Source organism: Rhinoderma darwinii, chromosome 2, assembly GCF_050947455.1.
Source record: "Rhinoderma darwinii isolate aRhiDar2 chromosome 2, aRhiDar2.hap1, whole genome shotgun sequence".
In the NCBI taxonomy this organism is placed as follows: Eukaryota; Metazoa; Chordata; class Amphibia; order Anura; family Rhinodermatidae; genus Rhinoderma; species Rhinoderma darwinii.
Window position 1 is genome coordinate 150546203 of NC_134688.1, and position 17519 is coordinate 150563721.

At 36.8% G+C, this 17519-nt stretch overlaps 1 long non-coding RNA gene across 1 annotated transcript in view; it reads right to left on the minus strand.

Annotated features, from left to right (window-relative positions):
• Positions 1-6442: 6442 nt before the first annotated feature.
• LOC142742530 (uncharacterized) overlaps positions 6443-17519 on the minus strand; it is a 50651-nt gene continuing 39574 nt past the window's right edge. The window contains exons 2-4 of the long non-coding RNA XR_012881404.1: positions 9611-9695; positions 8880-9054; positions 6443-8205 (exon numbers count right to left, since the gene is read on the minus strand). This is a non-coding gene — a long non-coding RNA (uncharacterized LOC142742530). The remainder of the gene's footprint in view (positions 8206-8879; positions 9055-9610; positions 9696-17519) is intronic.

Here is a 17519-nt window from a genome sequence, read left to right on the forward strand (position 1 = left end):
ATTAAAACTTTTATCTGTGTCACTCAATAGGTTCAGCAGTCTAGTGAAAAATGTTGATAGAATTCTGTTATTGCAATGATTATGATGATGATGATGGTGATTATTTTGACTGGGAATGGAAATCATATTGATTTTTCTCCCCAGAACTGTGTTCTAATCTCATAAAACAATCCAGATTGGTGGCAAACAAAGCTTCCGAATTTTAGAGAGGTACCTTAGTAATCTGAACTTGAGGGTTCTTTTAGAGACGATTGTAGACAAAACTGGATGAAGCCTAGTCATGTTAGGCCAGGATCAGACACAGTTTTGATGCAGTGTTTGGCCAGTATTTGAGCCAAAGCCAAATGTGGATCCAAAAGGAAGAAAGGTATAAAGAAAAGACTTATGTCTCTCCTTTCTATTGTGTCCACTCCTGTGTTTGTCTCCAAAAAACTGAGCTAAAAACTGCACTAAGAACTGGATCAAAACTGTGATCCTGGTCTAAAGCTTCCTTCACTTTTAGTTTTTTCTTTTCTAACATTTTAACTTGTATGAAAAAATGCATGGCGTTTTAAAAAAAAAAAAAAGTTTTTATATTTTTGGTGGCGTTTTTTATTTAGTGTAATTTTGTACATGCTTTTTTATGGCGTTTTTGAAGTACTACAGAGGCGCCTATGGGAATTAGGAAGTGTGTCAATTTTTCTAACTCTAATAAAAGATGTGTTGTTCTAAATTAGGCTAAACTGCGAAGTGGCTACTTGTATAGAGACCGGCTAATTCCTCACCTTAATGACAACGTTTTAATGAGCCAAGATAGATCAAAATATTGGCATGATCTTCAATAGGATAGAGATTTTGGTGACCAGATGTAGAATTAGTGCTCGATTTTAGCGTGACCTAATAGACTAACCAAATTTTCTACTTTAATATGTAAAGTAGTTTGTTTATCTAGCTGGAAGTGTGGCTCAGTAGCTGGTGTGAAATCGACAAGATTTCAGGTTTATGTTTTTATAAAGATAATGACATGAAAAATTAGGGGGAAAAAAACATCAAAGGTACTTAAAAAATATATTTAATATAAAAATTTGATTTAAATAATAGTTCATTTTCTGCTGACACATTCCCTTTAAAACGCCATGACATCATAGCTTGTCAAGGGCCTCAGGTAATTGAAGCACCGTGATGTCAAGGTGAGGAGGGCCATATCACACAGCCGCACTCCTGCCACAACTGCTGGGATTGCTGGAAACTGGCTGTTAACACAAACAAACCTGATTGTGGCACTGTACTCGGAAAGACCTCCCTTGAACCTGTTATAGCCAGCTCGAGCGACATGATTATCAGCACCTGCGTCACTATGTAGACAACTTAAGGCAAGATAAAGGTCCAATGATATTGTGCCTATATGGGCAAAAGTATTGGGACTCCTACACATTATACCTACAGGAGATGTTATGACATCTCATTCTAAATCCAGAGGCATTGGAGTTGAACCCCCCCCCCCCCCCTTTGCAGCTTCCAATCTTCTGGGATGACTTTGTACAAAAGATTTTGACATTTTTCTGTGGGAATTTTTGCTCATTCATCAAGTAGAGCAGTTGTGAGGTCAGACAAGTCTGTTAAGTTCTTCCACACCAGCCTTCCCCCCACCATACCTTTATGGACCTTGCATTGTGTTCTGTGGCACAGTCATGCAGAAACAGAAAAGGGGCGTACCCCAAACTGTTGCCACAAAGTTGGAAGCATACAATTGTCCAAAATGTCTTGGTATGCTAAAGCATTAAAGGGAATGTGTTGTTAGCAAAAAATTTTTTTTTTTTTTTTAGTTAAACAATTAGTGTGTAGGTGATTAAACATTGTTCTAATTTTTTTTATTTTTTTCACGAGTCAGGAAATATTATAAATTAGATTCTAATTTATAATATTTCCTAGCACTGGTCACTAGATGGAGCAATTCCCAAAATTGCAGCATTGCATGTGGTAAAGCAACCACATTGCTTTATACTGCAAAATTGGGAAAAAATCTCTCGCTCTAGTGAGCTCTCAGAATCCCCCCCTCCTTTATCCTGGCTAGTGCCGGGAGAAACGAGGGGATTGAACGGTCTAACCTCCTACACTGTGTGTCGCCATTTTTTGAGCTAAAACACAGTGTAGAAGGTTAACATACAGTAGTAAACACACTGAAACACGAACATACATATAAATCACTTACCTGCTCCTGTCGCCTTCGCCCCCTCCGGCCCGTCCGCTCCGTCTGCTGCCGCTGCTCCAAGTGCACAAGTCCGGAAGCCGCGACCGGAAGTAGTAATCTTACTGTCCGGCCGCGACTTCCGGTCTACAGGAAAATGGCGCCAGACGGCGCTCAGTTCAACTTGGACTGTGTGGGAGCGGTGCATGCGCCGTTCCCACACAGACGGCGTACACCATAGTGGATGGAACGGGCCCCGTTCGCATTCACTATGGGACTGGGGCTGCCGTACTCCATGTCTGTATGTGTCGTTAATCGACACATACAGAAATGGAGTAAAAAATGGCAGCCCCCATAGGGAAGAAAAAGTGAAAAAAAAAAAAAAAGTAACACACAAACACACAAATAAATCCAAAAGTTTTTTATAAAACACTAACATCAAACTGATATAAAAAAAAATTTGGGGGCGACACTGTTCCTTTAAGATTTCCCTTTGCTGGAACTAAGGAGCTTAGGAGAACCCCTGAAAAACTACCCCATAGCATTATCCCTCCTCCACCAAACTTTACAGTGGGCACAATGCTTTCAGGCAGGTAACGTTCTCCTGGCATTCACCAAACCCAGTTTTGTCCATCGGACTGCCAGATAGAGAAGTGTGCTTCATTACTCTATAGAACATGTTTCCACTGTTCCAGAGCCCGGCGGCGTGCTTTGCATCACTCCATCTGACACTTGGCATTGTGCTTGGTGATGTAAGGCCTGCGTGCATCTTCTAGGAAATGGAAATCTATGCCATGCAGCTCCCAGCGCGCAGTTTTTGTGCTGATGTTAATGCCAGAGGAGTTTTGGAACTCTGCAGTTATTATGTCAGCAGAGCATTGGCGACTTTTATGCACTATGTGCCTCAGCACTTGGCGACCCCGCTCTGTAACTTTACGTGATCTGCCACATTATGGCTGAGTTGCTGTGGTTCCTAAACACTTCTACTTTGCGATAACTCTACTCACAGTTGATCGTAGAATATCTGTTAGGGAAGAAATTTCAGGAACTGACCACATTTTTTGTTACAATATATTTGCATGTCCATAAGGATCAATACTGTTTAATCCTGTTTAAACCATGGAAATGATTCCTACTCTTTTTCCAACTCTTTTGTATCATTGTACTTTGTAAATACTGATTTGATGACTAACTGTGTGGGGGTTGTTTATTTCCCTTTGCTTATACAGATCTTCATCAGTCCTGGTTCCCAATGGAGCTCACATTTCACAATTAATCTATCAAAAACACATATTATGGCCAAATTCATGCAAATCCAATTAACCTATCAGCTTATGTTTGGCGTGTGAGAGAAAACCCACGCAAACACGGGCAGAACATACAAACTATACTGATATATTGTGCTTGGTTGATTTCAAACCCAAGACCCTAGTTCTGTAAGACAACAGTGTAAACCACTGTGTAACTGTTCTGCCTTATGCAGCTTTGCTGCATTGTATCTTAATTTCCACTAACGTTTTGTTTAATACTAAACAAAATACGCAATATATACAGACACGTCTATAGTAGGACCTTCTGTATTCTTTTCTTTAAATTTCCTTGAGGTCTCTTATATCTAAGACTTTTTTTATCCTGAAATATAGGTTATTATGCTTATGAAGTTGCAAGTTTATTGTTTTAGGTTAGTATAGTTGCAAATATCTTATAAATCTGAGATTATGAATTTTATGAGCATACACTTTATATACATTGTGCCGATCATGCATCACATTATAACTATACACAGTCGCGGCTATCCTGCATCAGCAGTTTTAATATCCAGTTTGAGAAGTTTCACGGTGGAATTTTCATAACTTTGATTGCTCATTTACATAGCCACCCTTTTTTCATATAAAATAATAAGATTCAGCAAAAAATTTAAAATGTACACCTCTGAACTGTGTAATTATTATTGATGTAGTCTATTGATTTGTAACATAACTTTCATCTGGGAAAGTGGAGTTATTTCCTTTCTCTTCAAGGCAGACTCTTTGGCATTCCCTTGAGTATATCACTTCATTTCAGTGAGTCGTTTGACTCCTGAGAGCAACTTCATATCATCATGAACCATAACAGATGCATTACCCACCAGATGCAAGGGGAGTCTACTCTTAGGGTAGGCCACTGGAAGAAAAAATACTACAAAGGTGCTACGTCAATTATAAAAAATAAAACACAAAAAAACAATATGCTTTATAAAATATAATATATTATAAACATCTAATAACATTAAATAAGGCCAAGAATGTTGAAACGCTGGCGGAGGAACATAAGGTGATCATCAGAGAACAATCTACAGTAGTATACCACCATATACAATACACAAACTTGTTTATTTTGATCATAATGTTTTTTTTATTATTTTATTCTGCACAAAATTATACTATACAATTTACAAGCATTAACAATAGAAGGTGTAAAATCGAAATTGGTAGTTTACTGTAAATATGAAAGCTATATAGTATATATTTATTTTATGCTTTTTATTGATGATAATAAATATGAAAATATATATAAACATGTCTCAGCAAAGCATGCGGTATCTTTCTGGATGAATAAGTCCTTTTTATCTCCATTATATAGCTGGTTTTAATTTGCCTTTTACATTAGATGTGCCTTATCGATTTCTCCTGTGTATGTTTTCATTCTGAATAATTTAGAGGCACAATTTTTATTCCATTATGGTCAATAGCTAGAACAAATTTTGAGGATAATCAATTGCGCCTTGCCTGACAATTACTAGTGTTGATATCCCCTGAAGTGAAGAAGCAGGAAAGCTTGGGGATAAAATGACACAACATTTAATCACAACCATCAACAGCGGTTTTGTGTAAGGAATCTAAATCTATAGCTAATGTCTATAACTGCTTCTAATTGTCACTTTTAGCTTTCAATCATAGTCATGACACGTAGGGATAAATTCATCAAAGTCGTTATACAGTAATCTTTTTGGTCTATGCCGTGTTTGACAGAAAACACTGCCTTAAACTGCGGCTTAGGTATTAACCTTGACATGTAATATCAAGAAGAAAGACAGACAAAGAAACATTGGAAAACACGTTAGATGTGTTTATCTTCTTTTTTTAGTGGTAGAAGAAGAGAGCTTTATCTGCCCATAGGGGACATTCAGCTAGTTTAACTTGACAACATGTAAGAATTATGGCACATGTCAAAATAGGAATCCATATTGAACTCAGATATTTACTTGTGGACAATTTTAAATTAATTTGAGTAAAAATTTGGTTTGGTGAAATTTTTTTGCATTGAAAAAACAAAAAAAAATGTGCTAAAAAAAGAGCATTTACAACATCAAAAATGAAGAAATATGGAGAGGGGCACAAGGAAGTCAAAACTGGAAAGTCAAGTCACTGAAGGTCAAGCAAATAATTAATGTGCCATAGAAAGATACAGTCTTGTTTTACACATTTTAAGAATAAACATTGATGACTTTTTGTCCTGGAAGGTTTTATTTAGTTAATGTAGAGAGGAAAAGGAGGAAGGAAAAATAAAAAAAAGCGTGATGCAAAGGAACCTTCTAGGTCATTTACTTTTTACATGTCTGGTGAGAGGTGATGCTTGTGTGCTGCCGAATAATTTGTTTCTTTATTTTTAACATTGTAGAAGTGGCGTATAAATGCCTCATGTCGTCACATTGTTGACTTTTTGTCCTTATCGTGGAAACTGCTGACAAGTCAATTGGTTAGTGTGCGATAGGTGTTATGAGATAGGGAAATTAGTTTGTGAGCTCTACTGGGGACAAGGACTCATGTGAGTGATGACAATTTGTACAATATAGATAATACAAGTAAATAAAGTAGTTGTTATAGCGTAGGTTCTTTATATATTCATAGAATCAAATGTAAGGCAATTTCTACTATTCTAGTCTGGAGTTAAATAATGTCTTAGGACCCACAGCTGCATATTTTTTGTTAACAAACACACCACTTAAAACTTTGCTAAGCTCCTATAATGCAATGTCAGGTAAAAATATTGAATTTCCCATAGTGCCATTTAGAGAGGTAAATACATTTTTTTTAAAAACACGGAATTCTGAGAAATTTGAGCTTAGTAACCAGCAGAATTATTAATGTACCTCTGATTGAGAAAATCTCATAAGACATATAACTGAAGATCAGTTAAAGATAATAGAATGTATATTCACACATCCTGATCTTTTTTTGTAGATTGTAGCTACACTATCTGACCAATGGTATGTGAACACCAGACCGTCACACTGATGAGAGTTTGTTGGACATCCCATTCCAAAACCATGGTATTAATACGGATTTAAGCCCTAATTACGGCTATAACAGCCTCCACTTTTCTGGGAATTCAATTTATCCGATGTATGTGGTTATGGTCAGGGCTATGTGCAGGCTACTCGTCTTTCTCCACACCAAACTCATCCAACCATGCCTTAATGGACCTTGATTTGTACACTGGGGCACAGTCATTCTGGAACAGAAAAGGTCCAAACCCCAAACTGTTCTCATAAAGTGGGTAGCATACAATTGTCCAAAATGTATTTGTTTGCTGTAGCATTAACATTATACTGTCACAGGAAATAAGGGGCCCAAACCCTGAAAAACAGCCCAGATCATTATCTCTTCTTCACCAAATTTTACAGTAGGCCTTATGCATTCCAGTACTTGCCTTCTCCTTGCACCCTGCAAAACCGATATTCGTCCATTAGACTATCAGAGAGTGAAAGATGATTCATCACTCCGGAGAACACATTTCCACTGCTCCAGAGACCAGTTGTGGCATGCTTTACACCCCTCCAGCTGATGCTTGGCATTGTACATGGTGATCTTAGGCTTGTGTGCAGTTGCTCGACCATGAAAACACATTTTATAATGCTTACGACGCACAGTTCTTGTGCTGATGTCATTTCCAGAGGCAGTTTGGAATTCTCTAGTGAGGGATGCAACAGAGAATATGCGACGAGCACTTGTTACTCATAGACGCTTCCACTTCACAATAATAGCACTTTCATTGTGGCAGATCCAGCAGATAAGAAATTTTATAAATTGACTTGTGGCAAAAGTGGCATCCTATGACAGTGCAAATTTTAAAGTTACTGAGCTCTTTAACTACTACTAACTACTACTAACAATGTTTGTCTATGGAGGTTGCAAGACGGTGTGCTTGATTTTATGCACTTGATTGCAACGGATATGGCTGAAACACCTGATCCAAATGATTAGGAGCAGTGTCCAAATAACTTTTGGCCATATACTTTGTGAACTGAAACAATTTAGTAGGTCCCTTTAGGAAAAAGTTAATAGATTTTGGGCAGCGTTTGCTGCAACTAAATTTTATGATTATCTGCAAAGTTAGTGTACAAGGGTAATCTTCTAAACAATGTAGAATTATTTAGCAATGTCCAATAGTTATGTATTGTAGAGTTTTATTTTTAATGATGTAGACCAAAGTGTTGCAGCTGTTATTATTGTAAGGATTTCTTTCCAGCTTCAATGGTTTATTAGATTTTACTGTTGTTAATTGTTGTTAATTGTTCTGTCACTAATTTGCGGATAGGATAGTCTATATAAGTCAGGCAGTTAGATATGTGTTAAGAAATTAGTAGTTTCTGTATAATATAGTGTAATATAACACATTTTTTTTATTTGCAATGCCCATATATCTGCAGCAAATATGTCATAGGAAAGTTCATAAACTTGCTGCAACCTGAACTGCAGTTAAGTATGTACAGCAGCTCTGCCCTGTCATACATGTACACCATAGGCCTCATGCACATGTCCACACCGCAAAGCCATCTGGACGGAGCCTATGCGCTGGTACATGGAGCCACGGATCTGCGGAAAAAGACAATTTTAAAGTAAAAAAAACTGTTTAAAAAAAACCCCACCATACTCACCTTTCCAATCTTCTGCCACACCACTGGTAACTCTAGCCTTGTCCCTGATGGTTTCTGTATTATGGCCTCCAGCGATGAAGTTTCGTGTGGACATATAACTGCTGCAGCAAATGACAGGCTACAAGGGATACAAGGAATGAGGAGGGTAACAGTAAACCAGAGAGAACAGTAGCAGTAATATGACATGCAAAATTAGAAGCCATTTTTTGAACGTTCAATGGTGCTTGAAAACTTCTGAAAGAGACAACATGAAATGAGTAATATCGTAATCGTCCATTAATAATGGAAGTTGATACATTTCATTTTTGGTTTCAGGACTCTGGTCAGGATGGTGCTCTACAAGAGACTGCTAACATAGATAGATGAATGAAATAAAGAACCAAAATATGAAGCCCCATCAGATAGCAAACCACATGGTATTCCATGGAGCTACAAAGAAGAGTAAGTATATTGAAAAATATATAGGGGCAAGTTATTTTTTAATGTAGGACTTCTGGTAACATTAATGGACTGAAGAGTCTGTGAAATTACCATTCATTTTGTAATTATTGATAATATGGACAAAGACACCAGATTCCAGACAAGTACTTTGTATTTTAAGAACAAAACCTTTACATTTGAATGCTAAACTATATTTAATTGTATTTTCATCACAATAGTGATGCTAGAAAATCTACTCATATGCAAAACAGGAGTTTCCAACACTCCACATAATTCCCATTCCTCTATGAAACATGCTTTAGTCCAATACCATCAATAAAAGTAATATACCACTACTCTCAGCATCCTTACCTTAGCGAATTTTGTGTTTATAGAGGGGGATCTCCTGTTCAGGATCTCATCTGTTGGCCACAGTGGAGAGCAGTTACAAAGAGTGTCTCCCGCTCCGAAGGACCTGTCCTGTCCTGCATTACACAGACATCCCATTGATTTGAATGGGCAATGCTTAGTTTCCCCCGTGGTGGCGCTGCAGGGAAATTGAACACTTAGTGCCAGGTTTCCCCACAGATTATAGCTGCTCGCTGGCGGTCCCAGCAGGGGGACATTTATTGTTAATCTTACTTTTAAGGGACCCTTCTAACAATTAGGGATTGTCCAAAATGGAGAAGCCTTTAAGATCCCTTTCCAAACATTCATGCACAACAATATGAAAAAGTGTTGCTTGATACGCCTATAAGTAAATCCCTTCTGCAAAAATAGGGACATTGACAGGGACATTACTAAAATTCAAAGAAACTTATTGCAAAGTCAGAGATGGGCCGTCTACCTAGCTGACAGTATATTGAACTGTAGTGACAAGCAGAAGTATAACTAATCCGACTTGAGTACCAAACAAAGTGTGAATAGTAGAGTCCTCAGTCTCTAAGAGCTTCTAGCAGTTGCTATGGCTGCTACACCTGTACTAATGCCTATGGACGTTGGTCAATAAAGTCAAATCTGGTTTTCAGATCATATTGTATCTCATCATATTGTGTGTTGTTTTATGTTCACTCCAAATGCACTGATATTGTTTCATACATTACCATTTAACACTTTTATAGTGCTGAGGGATATGGCTATGGTTGAATCATGATACAGACCGGACGTCTTCCTTACAAGGAACAATACCTGTAACAATAAAATTAAAATCCTATTAGAACTCTCATCTGGTTCAACATCACACATTCAGACTGAGCCAAAGTTTTAACTATGTAAGGCTTCGTTCACATCTGCGTCAGGGCTCCGTTCCATCTGAGCTTTTCGTCAGTACGGAGCCCTGACTGACACGAACTGAAACCATAGGTTTCCGTTTCCATCACCATTGATTTCAATGGTGACGGATCCGGTGCCATTGGTTTCAGTTTATCTTCATTGTGCAAGGGTTCCATCGTTTTGACGGGATGAATAGCGTAGTCAACTACAGTATTCATCCCATAAAAACGATGGAACCCTTGCACAACGGAGACAAACTGATACCATTGGCACCAGATCCGTGACCATTGAAATCAATGGTGATGGAAACGGAAACCTATGGTTTCAGTTTGTGTCAGTCAGGGCTCCGTTCCGAAGGAAAGCTCAGACGGAACATCAGAATGGAGCCCTGATGCAGATGTGAACGAAGCCTAAATCTCACTGATAAATTACTATATGCTAAAATACCATTTTTCCAATTTAAGTTTCTCTTGTTAAAAAAAAATGAAAAGATTAAATGTGTATTGACCATGTTATTAAGGGGAAATTATCTCTATAATTTTATCTCCTTTACTGTGTGACAAAATTGTGCCAGATGGCTTTGAATCACATTACAAGCCCTAAAGGGTATTCACCTTTATTACAACTGAGCAGGGCAATTGAATTTTACAATTATTGCGTATTGAGCCTGACATGTGAAGTTATTATCGTTTTACCTGTTAGTTATATCTAAAAAGTATTATGCGTGGCTACAGTATATATACGTAAAAATTTGAATACTGAATTCCATTTTCTTATGTGGGATTATTTGTAACGGTATATTGGCATCATTTGTAGTATAAAAAATTATATTCAAAACAGACAATGACTCAAAATAACACATTGTTTAAAGAGTAATTGTCAAATTCCTAAAGTACAATCTAACAAGTTTTTTTTTAGAATTCTAACTACTTGGATTTCATAAGTGCAGCGTGGGTACTCCCTAGGTAACAGCCTTGGGGTAGCTTGTTGGCACAACTCAAAATTAGATCTATATAGAACATTATGTTTGTATGTACTCAATGTTATCATACTGTGTATAGCAGGTCAGTAAAACTCATTATATATTCTTGCTCCACTAATAAGGTTACCAATATGTGCATGGACTATACCAAGATGCAGAATTTCTGTCCCCTATCAAATACTCCTATATTTCACTGCATAGAAATATTTTTTCATATTGTCCCTGGAATACATCCTGCAAGTGATAAAAACTGTTGTTATTTTTTGGCAGCAACACAATATCCCAAGGTATTAGTGTTTAGTGAACAACATGTTAAATGCTTATGAATAAGTAATATCCCAACTCTCATTTGTATTCTTGTGCACAATGCCCGTCACAAATATTACCGTATTGGAAAATGTTGCATCTTGTTATTGTTTTTATATCTGTGTTGCAGCCTTATCTACACTGATGAATATTACATTGTATCTGGAAATAGGTTTTAATATCAACATATGCACAAGTTTTATATTCTAACCATTAATAAGAATTGGGGAATTATAGATCTACAGCTGTAGTCCCTGTCGAGAGTTATTGTACAGTACGCTATATAGTTTATTATGTTTCAATAACAAAACAGACAATTTATTAATATGTGAAGGTCAATAAAAATGACACTCAAGTAAAATATACTGTCACCATTTATTTCACAGTTCATGGACTACTGTGTTATATGCCTGTGACGCCAATGTTTTACCTCTGTGTCTCAACTGGTGTCTAGTTAGGTATACGAGCAATGATTATTGACTTTGGGTCTTCTTAAAGGGGTTGTCCCATCTGGAGAACCCCTTATCTAAATAATGACCTGCTAGATGTTAGCGGATCACTGTGGGCTGGCAGCTGAAATCCCTGTTGATCAGCTGTTATTGCAGTTACAGTGCAACTGCAGGAGAAATGTGGTATTACATGGTGCCCATTCAGCATTTCAGAACAGAAACTGCTCTTTACAGACTCTCTTCTCTGGGTAATAAAGGGCAGTCTTAAACAAGGGGATCCTCCGTAATCTATCGATAGATGTAACATTTGTATCCATTGTTTAAACCAAACTGTTCATTTTATTTCACTTTTCTACCTACTAGTTTAACTTCACTACTGAGATAGGTTGCGTTCACATTGGTATTTTCTGCAGTGTTTCTAAAATAAAAGAAAAAGAAAAAACCTAAGTAATCCTATTCATTTTTATGATAAAGTGTATCAGCCTTTATCAATTTTATTATGATCAATTTTTCTTAAAAGATCTATCATGATCATTTTTTTTTCTATCATTGAGGTCAATGGGACATTGTCTTTTTATTGCATACATGAATAAGAAGTTGCACATAATAACAAGCATGACAACAAAAATACAAAGTAATTTACATTACAAGGAATAGAGTTCATAAGACCTAAGAAGCTGCGCTAGTCTGGTTTCATGTGCAGAGAGTCCCATATTGTTTTTTAAGTTCAAGAGGGTCTCAACTGAGGATATCTACATATCAGCAGCCCTAATGTATCACGTTATCTCTATGCTGTCATTAGTCTTTCAATAATTTTTGATAAGTTGCAAGAAAAACACTTGTGCAAACCTTGTCATTTATTAAAGAGGCTCTGTCACCAGATTATAAGTGCCGTATCTCCTACATAAGGAGTTGGGCGCTATAATGTAGATGACAGCAGTGCTTTTTATTTAAAAAAAACGATCTGTTTTCACGACTTTATTAGCGATTTTAGATTTATGCTAATGAGTTGCTTAATGCCCAAGTGGGCGTGTTTTTACTTTAGACCAAGTGGGCGTTGTACAGAGGAGTGTATGACGCTGACCAATCAGCATCATGCACTCCTCTCCATTCATTTAGTCAGCGCATAGGGATCCTTTTAGATCGCTATGTGCTGTCTTATACTAACACATTAACAATACTGAAGTGTTTAGACAGTGAATAGACATTCCACGGGATGTCTATTCACAATCTCTGCACTTTGTTACTGTTTCTGTGGTAGTTACAGCAGAGGAAGCGTAATCTCGTTGTAACCTGTCATCTACAGCGTAATCTCGCGAGATTATGCTTTCTCTGCTGTAACTACCACAGAAACAGTAACGAAGTGCACAGATTGTGAATAGCCATGCCGTGGAATGTCTATTCACTGTCTAAACACTTTAGTATTGTTAATGTGTTAGTATGACAGCACATAGCGATCTAACAGGATCCCTATGCGCTGACTAAATGAATGGAGAGGAGTGCATGATGCTGATTGGTTAGCGTCATACACTCCTCTGTACAACGCCCACTTGGTCTAAAGTAAAAACACACCCACTTGGGCATTAAGACACTCATTAGCATAAATCTAAAATCGCTAATAAAGTGGTGAAAACAGATCGTTTTTTTTAAATAAAAAGCACTGCTGTCACCTACATTATAGCGCCAATCTCCTTATGTAGGAGATAGGGCACTTATAATGTGGTGACAGAGCCTCTTTAAGGCCTCATGCCCACTTCAGTTATTTTCTTCAGGGTGCTATCCGTTTTTTTTAACGGCTATCACACTGACATATACATTTCTATGGGGCCATGCGCACTTCCTCTGTTTTAACGGAACCGTGTGTCAGTTTCGACAAAAATAGAACAGGTCCTACTCCTGTCCATTTTTGATGGAACAGTCTCAGCCATTCCATTCATTTGGTCCGTTGAAACAACGGACTGCACACGGAAGCCATCCGTGTGTGGTCCATGTTTCATGGATCCATCATTAGTGGCCGTACGACGGGCAACGGATGTGTGCTTGAGACCTAAGTCTCTTCATATTTTCTCTGGGTACCATTCTTGAACAGAAACTTTTTTATTTCAGTAAGATTTAACATATTTGATTAAAAAAATTAACTTAATATGTCATTACAAACAGAACAAATAACACTAATCAGTCCTAGGGCTCATGCTCCCTACTCTGTGCATGAACCATACAATAGAAGCTTAGCATGGAATTGGATCCATTCCTAGGAGATCAGGAAAGCCTTTCCCGAATAAATGTTTTTTTTCTGTTTTCTGATGATATTTGTTCTTTATTTTCCAAATTATATTATTATTATTATTATTATTATTATTATTATTATTATTATTATTAAGAAGAAGAAGAATATTAAAATAATTTGCTTTGACTTAAAATTACTTATAATCTAACATTATAAAGCCATAGAGGTTATAAAATAAATGGCAGTTTTAGCTTCCAGATAGACCCACAATACAATATAAAGAAACATCTTTATTTAACAGTAGCAATGGTAAATCTGACCCTATATACTAAGAAAATGTTAAGAGGTTTTGTGAAATACAATTTAGAATAATGCTGTACAAATAAATATGATGTATCTGGTTTGACTTAAATCAGCAGTTTTCCATTAAATTCAATGATTGATATCTGAGAACCCATATGAACTGCTGAACGAAAGGGTAATTGACTGACATTGACAGTAAAACAATCTGAGGTATAAAGAGATACTGAGTTTCACAGAGATTCCATTGTGGATTTTACTATACACAATAAAAATGCACAACATGGCCTCTTGAGGTTCTAGACAGAAGCCTGAAGACAGATGTTCAGAATGTTAAAGTCCAGAGGAAACGCATGTAGGTCAGCAAAAAAGGTTACCAGCTTCATCAGCATGGGTACAGAGTAGAATGAAAAAAGAGCCTGTGACCTCTGCAATAAAGGCTATTCATCTGGTCTACTGTGTATCAAACATACCGAATACTAATAAATAACAGAGGCTAGGAAATGATCTTTACTGTTAAATAATATATTACAGGGTTATCTCTTCTGATTTAATATGGATACTCCCACGGTTGAACAGCCAATGGTTGGTAATATTTCTGATCATGTATGCCATAACCAAGTCATTCCATAAACAGGCAACAATATATTCCTCTTTAAAAAATCATACTTATTGGCTCAGCAGCCAATAGAAAGATCTTTGATTAATGTTGTATTTTTATATTAAATTGAGTCAATTAAGAAACAAAATACATGCCTCCAAATGTTACTAACTATGGTAAAAATAATGATTTACAGTATTTGCTACATTATTATATATACTTTTATATCAGAAAGGTAGGAGATAGATATATGAATAAAGTTGGAATCTAGCAAGCAGCTCTCCAGTAAAACAGAAAATCACATTGGATCCTCATGTGCAAAAGCTTTGTGAAACCTTTCCCTTTAAAGCTCAGAAGTTTGTGCTGCAGACCTCTACTTCCTAATTCACAAAAAGGAAATTATTGTTTGCCATTTTACAGATACAGTGGAGTTGAAGTCCAGTCACCAGTCACTCCTGTCATACTGATCAGAGAGGGACTGTTGTTATGAATCAGCGCCAATGCTGCAGTAAAATAGTACTTTATCAGCTATCAAGTTCTCTCTACAGATACACTAAAAGCTTGTAATTCATTGTTTAGGTAAAATACTGTATTCTAGTTGTTTATCTATCTCAGCAGGGAGAAAGTAAAGGGCTGCAGTAATTCAAGTTTCCTCCTACTCTGCCCAATATTGAAATGGATGGAGTGTGCAGTCTGCAAGTAAATGAAGTTTCTAAACGGTAAAGACCATTCTTTTTTTAATTATGTATTAGAAGCTTAAATTTACACCCTTAGGTACATATCTTATGGGTTGTGGATCACTGGAGGTATGTTTGAAGGATTTTAAAATATCTACATTGTCCAGTAATCTAAAATAATCAAACCAGAAAAATGTAATCATAATTTAGAATTTCCTTGTTCATCTTCTTAGTAAATACAGCAACATTCTTGTATATGCAGTCTATGAAGCAAGGGCAGACTAAGAATGTACTTGGGCTCTGTAGCAACCACAATAGTTGGAACACACTTGACCCAAATTAACAGACCCATCATACTTGGGTTGTTGGCCATTTCTGGCCATGGTCCCAGCTATGAAGCTATCATAATGTTTAAATAGTTAGATGATCCCGATTCCAGAACATACTTATCAACATGTATTTTAACTGCACTAAGGATCCACTTTATGTATTCAATATTCTTTATCTGCAGGCTTTTGTTAACAAATTATTACCAAATGTCCCGTGAAAATCTACTGTGCATTAGTATGCTCCAAACAGCAAAAACACAGGAGATAATAGGATTTTAAGACATTTGGATGCTGCTAGGGTGCAATTAGGATCTAGAGTGAACATTTCTTAAAGGGGCTCTGTCACCAGATTATAAATGCCCTATCTCTTACATAATCTGATTGGCGCTGTAATGTAGATAACAGCAGTGGTTTTTATTTTGAAAAACTATCATTTTTGAGCAAGTTATGAGCAATTTTAGATTTATGCTAATTAGTTTCTTAATGACCAACTGGGCGTGTTTTTACTTTTTACCAACTGGGCGTTGTACAGAGGAGTGTATGACGCTGACCAATCAGTGACTAATCAGTGTCCTACACTTCTCATTGTTCCAGCCCAGCTTCTCTCACTGCACAGCGTGATTGTGCACAGTGTGATTGTGCAGTGAAAGAAGCTGGGCTGGAACAATGAGAAATGTATGACGCTGATTGGTCACTGATTGGTCAGCATCATACACTTCTTTGTACAATGCCCACTTGGTAAAAAGCAAAAACAAGCCTAGTTGGTCAGTAAGAAACTAATTAGCATAAATCTTAAATTGCTCATAACTTGCTAAAAAATGATAGTTTTTCAAAATAAAAACCACTGTTATCTACATTACAGCGCCGATCAGATTATGTAGGGGATAGAGCACTTATAATCTGGTGACAGAGCCTCTTTAAGCATTGTAGTAAATGTATTATTGCAGGGGGACTGGGACAAAGAAGGAGAAAGGGATTTGTGTCAATAGTAGGGACCGACCATCCAAAAGAGGAACACTCGGTAGGTATGTGAAAATAATGCTTTATTACCCCATGCCATATAGCAGGCAATATCTTCCATTTACAACAAAGTTAACAAAAGACCAGATACAAAAAAAAAAAAACCCTTGTTATGGCTTTATGTAGGTCATAGGCAAAAAAATGGAAACAGTCTCTCTCTTGTGAAATATCAATTGGATAATGAGGAAAGGAGAGTTAGGCCTCAGGAGGCTGTATGGCGTCACACAGAGGCCCGTGCATCTCCATAATAGGAAGCCACATGGACTCTGTGTGTCACCATGCCATGCCCAAGTAAATGATGTATAAGAAAAATATTCTCTTCGAGAAGCATTGCTTCTAGAAAATTGCTACTTCTAGAGAATTGCTCCATACATCTGGCCTTTTGTGACAAAAAAAACCTCTGTATGCCTCCGCATGCATCCGAAGGCATATAGAAGTAAAGTAAGGCCCCATGCGCCTCTATGGATGCCTTATTATGGTTTCATACAAAATAGATCCAAAATATGACCGTGTGCCTTTTGATCTGTTGATTACTTATGATGTGTGTACATTTTTATTGGCAAAAAAACAATAAATAAATGAAAGTAAGGGTGTAGGTTGAATACATTTTATTTAACAATTCTTAGAATATACGAGAAATATTGGAAATCCTGAAGAGTATTGTTTTTTTATTATGGAATTCCTGTAAAAAAAAGCCTAAAAATAAAGAAAACATGTAAAACACATCTGGGAATTACAGTGCCCTGATAATTTCAGTTGTAATACAGCATTTTTTTTAAACAGGAGAAATATAAACACATTTAAATATGTTGTCATTATTAAACAGGATTTTCTGAAGCCCAAAGTGTG